The sequence below is a fragment of the Triticum dicoccoides genome, chromosome 3A, assembly GCF_002162155.2.
Source record: "Triticum dicoccoides isolate Atlit2015 ecotype Zavitan chromosome 3A, WEW_v2.0, whole genome shotgun sequence".
Classification (NCBI taxonomy): Eukaryota; Viridiplantae; Streptophyta; class Magnoliopsida; order Poales; family Poaceae; genus Triticum; species Triticum dicoccoides.
In genome coordinates this window covers 91,972,210-91,979,147 of record NC_041384.1, presented here as the reverse complement: position 1 = coordinate 91,979,147, position 6,938 = coordinate 91,972,210, and the positions used below count along the sequence as shown (strand labels likewise).

The following is a 6,938-nucleotide window of genomic DNA, read 5'->3' as shown; positions in this document are numbered from 1 at the left end:
CGGCCGGAGGTTCCGTTGATGCATTTGAACGACACGAGGTTGCCGCCGGTGTTGACGATGGCGAGCATCCGGGTGCGTGGCGTGCCGATGTTGATGTACATCAGGTACTCGTACGGACTGGACCTGATCTCGGCCACGCCGCCGGAAGAATCGCCGACGGTGTACGAGCGCGCCGTGGAACGCCGCATGGCGGCAAGGACGCGGTCGTGCGAGGTGAGCGACGGGTCGTGGAGCGGCGACTTGGGTGCTCTACACCCGCCATTGTGTAGTACCTCTACACCCGGTCGCTTGCTAGAGTCCCGGTGGGGAGACGAATGTGGTAAGCAAGAAATGATAATTTCCTGCAATAATTTGATTGGAGAGAGATTAGAGATTTGAAGGCGGTAATTAAGTCCGTGCTTAAAGTTTTTTTTTTGATCACTTGTTAATTTGCTAGCACGCGAATATCTCAGTGGCAAGACAGACAACTTTTTTAGAGAAAAGTTCAGAGTCTGACTTTATAAATAAAGCCATCAGGCAGAGTCAACAATGTAGCCGTACCAAACGAAACGACACAACATTCGCAAAGTATCAACGTCAAACACGGCAGACAGAAGTTAACATACATAGCTCCCAGGCTAGTACACGGCACACAGGCCGGAGACTCAGGAACGACGATAGTAGGGTCACCAGCTCCTAACCGCCGGCCTGAACTCGAGGAAGGGTAGTAGCTGTAGCCCGAATCTTGGTAGCCAAGCTAGTACACAACACACAGGCCGGAGACTCAGGAACGACGATAGTAGGGTCATCAGCTCCTAACCGCCGGCCTGAACTCGAGGAAGGGTAGTAGTTGTAGCCCGAATCTTGGTAGCCATATCATCAAATGCGTCCCGATCCTCCTCCTTAATCAAGAATCTTCACTGCTCCCTTCAAAAAAAAAAAGAATCTCCACTGCTGCAGCAATATGCAAGTTTTAAATAAGCAATCAGCGGGTTTAGCAAGAAAAATGTGTTCAATGGTAAAGTTGTTCCTAGTCGTCCAAAGGGTCCAGCGCATGGCTGCGAATCCCATCCAGAACATTCTTCTCTGAGCCCCAACCAGGTTAGAAGCCAAAAGACAAAGTTCTAAGAAGGAAGCAGGCCTTCAAGAGACATGAAGCCGCGATCCGATACAACACCAAAATAGCCTAGCCAAGACACAGTTGAAGAAGATGTGAGTTGTGTCTTCTCTCTGGCCACATAAAGCACATCTATCAAATTGCGGACCATTACGCTTGCGAATCTGGTCAACCGCCGGAAGGCGTCCTCGTAGAGCTTGCCATAGGAAGACCTTAACCTTAGGAGGGATGCGGGCCCTCCAGATCCACTTAAATTTGGTAGTGGTCGATCCAGATATGAGTTTGCCATATAACGATTTCACAGGAAAAACGCCCAGATGCAGAGTGGGGCCAGGCCACCGAGTCCTCCTCCGAGAGCACAGGGAAGAGGGCAAAATGACGTTGCCAATCGACCAACTCTTCAGGAGACAGAGAACGAGCAGCTCAAGGTCCCAATTGTTGTCAAGTCCTCCGTCAGAAAAATGGCAAGGACATTAAATCATTCAGAAACGGCAACAGTTAAACTACTGCATGATTTTCTCCTATTTGTTTCTTTATTATGTTCTCCTCACTTTCTCATCTAATGTATTTCATAAATCTTTTGTGTTTTCCTCGTGAAAGAAAATGATTATGCCAATACAGGAAAAACATATTTTGTCTTGTGTTTCTCAGTTACGCCGAGAGTATTATGTCGGTGGGATTGCAAGGGCGCTACGACAAGCAAAGACCCCAGCCATGATGATCAAGCTTGACATCGAAAAAGCATTTGATACGGTGTCATGGGAATTCTTGCTGGAAGTTTTGCAGGAGAAGGGGTTCGACAGGAAATGGTTGAATTGGATTTCAAATCTGCTTGCCACTCAATCCACTCGGGTGCTCATCAATGGGAAGCTTTCCGAGCCAATTATCCATAGAAGAGGTTTGCGCCAAGGCGACCCATTATCACCGCTCCTCTTCGTCATCGTCCTGGACTGCATGGCAACAATGTTCGCCAAATCATCTCAAGTAGGGATTCTAAAGCCCATTGGCAACCAGAGATTGGCCTACAGAACATCCCTATACACCGATGATGCAATTATATTCATAAACCCAGACATCCAAGAGATGAAGGTTGTTCGGGATATGCTAGACACCTTTGGTACAACATCAGGATTGCGTACGAACTATGGAAAGAGTTCATTAACACCTATCTGCTGCGGAGGGATAGATATGGAAGCAATTGCCGGGGAGCTGGGCTGTCCGATCAAGCACTTTCCTTGCACATACCTGGGTATGCCTCTCTCTGACTGCAGGATCACTAGAGCTGACTGGCAACCGGCGCTGGACAAGGTCTACGGCAAGATGAAAGGATGGAAATTAGCTCACTTCTCCATGGACGCCCGGCTGAGCCTAGTGCAACAGGTCCTCTCGGCCATGCTTGTCTTACAAATGATCTCCATTGACCCTCCAGTCTGGCTACGCAAAGCTGTTGATAAGGTCCGAAGAGGATTCCTTTGGGAGAGCAAAGAGGTCGCCCCGGGCGGGAAATGTTTGGTAAACTGGAGGGCCGTATGCAGACCACGAGAGCTCGGAGGGCTTGGCATCACCAATGTTGAGGCACAGAGCACAACACTTAGAATGAGATGGCTTTGGCAAACATGAACCCAACCTGAAAAACCATGGCCGGGCTTGCCACTGCCCACGGATGAGCGTGTAAGGGCACTCTTCAATGCATCAGCAAAATTCCATCTTGGAAACGGCAAGAAGATTAGCTTTTGGACGGAACCTTGGCTCCTAAGTGCAAGTTCGAACATTTGCCCCCCTGAGCTCTACAAACACAACACAAGAAAGAAGCTCACGGTGGCAGAAGCAATCGGCGACACAAGATGGACAAGACATATCAAAGCAAACCCCTCGGGCCAAGCCATCCGGGAGTTCACCACACTCTGGGTGCAACTGCAACATGTGGTGCTGACCGACGAGCCGGACTGGGTGGAATGGAAATGGACGGCTGACGGACGATTCACGTCGGCATCAGCGTATGCGATTCAATTCGAGGGATCGATGTGGACTGAATTCAAACATATCATCTGGAAGGCCGACGCACCCATGAAGTGCAAAATATTCTCCTGGCTTGCGGTGCTAAATTGATGCCTCACCGCCGACAACCTGGCCAAACGAGGATGGCTACACAATGCATCATGCAGTCTCTGCCAGAGGATGCCGGAGAGCGCATTTCACCTGCTCGCCTCATGCTCCTTCACCACAGAGCTTTGGCAGAGGGTGCTAGGCCGGTGCGGTCTACCGGCGATGCTGGCACCGTCCGCAACCGCGGAAAACCTTCTAGAATGGTGGGATCAAAGCCGGTCCAGGGTGCCAAGGGACCATAGACGTGGATGGAGCTCGCTGGTGCAGTTGGTCTGGTGGACGGCATGGAAAGAACGAAATGCGTGGATCTTCGATAACAAGTTCTCGACGGGGGTGCAAGTCTTCCACCACCTGATTGAAGACATCAACACTTGAACGATAGTCGACCGTAACAAGATCAACAACCTATTGCATAGACCTCTAGAACCAAACTAGACATTAGGATACGGAATGCGGTGGTGCACATTTCGTGCAAATTTTGTAACTAACAGACGTTGTCTTCCCTCTCTCATATTCAATGAAAAGCTGCATAGCAGCATTTTCGTCAAAAAAGTATTATGTCGGTCACTCGGCTGAAAGCACAAGTGCTCCCTGGGTGGTTTTGGTAATTAATGTCAACATATCTCTTGTTGGACTAACACTTTTACCTAGTATGTTTCAGATAAGTTCAACAATGGAGTGGCATGGACTAGAGGATGTGGAACCCCTTCAAGATGCTAAGGACAAAGGATTGGCTCAAGCTTCAAGATCAAGACTCTACATTTTCTATTTTAGTGATCCAAGATCACATTGAGTCTATAGGAAAAGCCAATACTATCAAGAGGGGATGAGGTGTTGCTTAATGGCTTGCTTTCTCAAAGTGCTTAGTGATATGCTCCAAAACCCTCAACTACCTTCCCACATCGACCTAAACCAAAAGTCAAACTCGGCCCCACCGATTCTATCTATCCGGCGCCACCGAGTTTCAAATGGCATAGCCACTGCCACAAACCCTAGCAAATCGGTTTCACCGATAGGGATCTCGGTCTCACCGAGATGGGATTGTAATCTCTCTGTGTATGTCCATTACCAAAATCGGTCTCACCGAGTTTGAGCAATCGGTACTACCGAGATTACAATGCAAACCCTCTGGTTAGCTTATTACCAAAATCGGTCCCACCGAGTTTGTGTAATCGGTCCCACCGAGTTTGCCTGACCAACTCTCTAGTTAGCTTATTACCAAAATCGGTCCCACCGAGTTGGTGTAATCGGTCACACCGAGATTACGTTATGCCCTAACCCTAACCATATCGGTCCTACCGAGTTGCATCTCAGTCCCACCGAAAATCCTAACGGTCACTAGGTTTGCTGAATCGGTCCGACCGAGTTTAACCATTCGGTCCCACCGAGTTTGGCAAACTGTGTGTAACGGTTAGATTTTGTGTGGAGGCTATATATACCCCTCCACCCACTCTTCATTTGTGGAGAGAGCCATCAGAACATACCTACACTTCCAATACACATTTTCTGAGAGAGAACCACCTACACTTGTGTTGAGGTCAAGATATTCCATTCCAACCATATGAATCTTGATCTCTAGCCTTTCCCAAGTTGCTTTCCACTCAAATCTTCTTTCCACCAAATCCAAATCCTATGAGAGAGAGTTGAGTGTTGAGGAGACTATCATTTGAAGCACAAGAGCAAGGAGTTCATCATCAACACACCATTTGTTACTTCTTGGAGAGTGGTGTCTCCTAGATTGGCTAGGTGTCACTTGGGAGCCTCCGACAAGACTGTGGAGTTGAACCAAGGAGTTTGTAAGGGCAAGGAGATCGCCTACTTCGTGAAGATCTACCGCTAGTGAGGCATGTCCTTTGTGGGCGACGGCCGTGATGGAATAGACAAGGTTGCTTCTTCGTGGACCCTTCGTGGGTGGAGCCCTCCGTGGACTCGCGCAACCGTTATCCTTAGTGGGTTGAAGTCTCCATCAACGTGGATGTACGATAGCACCACCTATCGGAACCACGACAAAAACATTCGTGTCTCAAATTGCGTTTGAATACTCCAAACCCTTCCCTTTACATTCTTGCAAGTTGCATGCTTTACTTTCCGCTGCTCATATACTCATTGCATGCTTGCTTGATATGTATTGTGTTTGTTAAACTTGTGCTTAAACTCCACTTAAACTTAAGAATATTAAAAACTGCAACTTTTGGCACTTAGTGTCTAATCACCCCCCTCTATAGACACCTCGTCACGATCCTTTCATCGGCTTATGGCCCTATAAGCCGTGTGTTGATGCCAAGACGCACGGAGCGGAGTCTCGGCGCACCACCACATACACCATGGTACGGCTCGAAAACACTCAGTGTATTGGAAAAAACTCGGCATATAGTGATAAAATTTGAGTGTTATTGTGGCCCGCGCGATGGATTACCACATAATAGATTCGAGTGTTATTGTGGCCCGCGCGAGCCAACAATAACACAATAAAGAAATTTGAGTGTTATTGTGACCCCTTGGCTTACCGCACATGATGACATCGTGATGGCATACATAATAGATTTTCTTGTAAAACAAATATGAGAACTCATCATCCAGGGTAAGCCAAGGGGTCGACAAAATGCACTCGGCTACATTGGATAATAACCGGCTAACCGTCCATCCGTATGATAAACTATTATTTTGGTTGCATGACTGTTGCTACCTTGCTATATGTATCGATGCAATTGTTGTTTTTTATGATCTAATACACTATGCTTCCTAATTTTGGAGCCCTCTCTTTCAATTGAGGTGTTTCATTTTTAATTGGGTTAATTATCTTTTTGCCCTCAGTGGTGTTCATGTACTCAGTTTTGCCCTCAGTTGCGAATCATGCTCAGTTTTACGCCTAGACTGTGTGCAACTACTATGATGAGCCCAAACGGGCAGTTTTGAGTCCATTCCATCTATTGGCGTTAGCAGTAGTGGGTCCGGAGTTTACACGTGGGACCACGTGGACGTGGGTACGCAGCTTACATGTGGGACCGTGCAACAACGTCCCCAAATGAATCCTAGGGTCTAACCGGGCCACTCGACGCCACTCTGTTTCGTCTGCCGTTCGGCCGTCCTGCGCCACCGCCACCACCTGCGCCGCCGCCAAACGCCCGCCACCTTCCTAAGATGCCATGTGTGGGGCGCCCGCCACCTGCTCGACCCGCGGCGTGGCCTCCTTCCGTGCGCCCGGCCAGAACGCTGATAGGGGGGCTGGTGCACACAGAGGAAGTACGAGGGTGAACCCCAGGGCGAAATGGCGAGCGATGGCAACCCCAGAGTATTTGGCGAGGCAGGCATCGGGCCGTAGATCCGCCGCGTCCATGACTGGGTTCCCGAGGGGTAAGTCACGATGTCGGTGTCAAAACCGGCAGATCTCGGGTAAGGGGTCCCGAACTGTGCATCTAAGGTCGATGGTAACAGAAGACAGGGGACACAATATTTTACCCAGGTTCGGGCCCTCTCTATGGAGGTAATACCCTACATCCTGCTTGATTGATCTTGATGAATATGAGTATTACAAGAGTTGATCAACCACGAGATCGTAATGGCTAAACCCTAGAGGTCTAGCTTGTATGGCTATGATAATGAGTATCCTCCTCCGAACTAAGTCCTCCGGTTTATATAGACACCGGGAGGATCTAGGGTTACAATATGTCGGTTACAAAGAAAGGAATCTACATATTTAGTCGCCAAGCTTGCCTTCCACACCAAGGAGAGTCCC

General features: G+C 48.7%; 1 pseudogene; it reads right to left on the bottom strand.

Annotated features, from left to right (window-relative positions):
- Nucleotides 1-6,683, bottom strand: part of LOC119271292 — an 8,121-nt pseudogene extending 1,438 nt beyond the window's left edge.
- Between the last annotated feature and the right edge of the window lie 255 nt (nucleotides 6,684-6,938).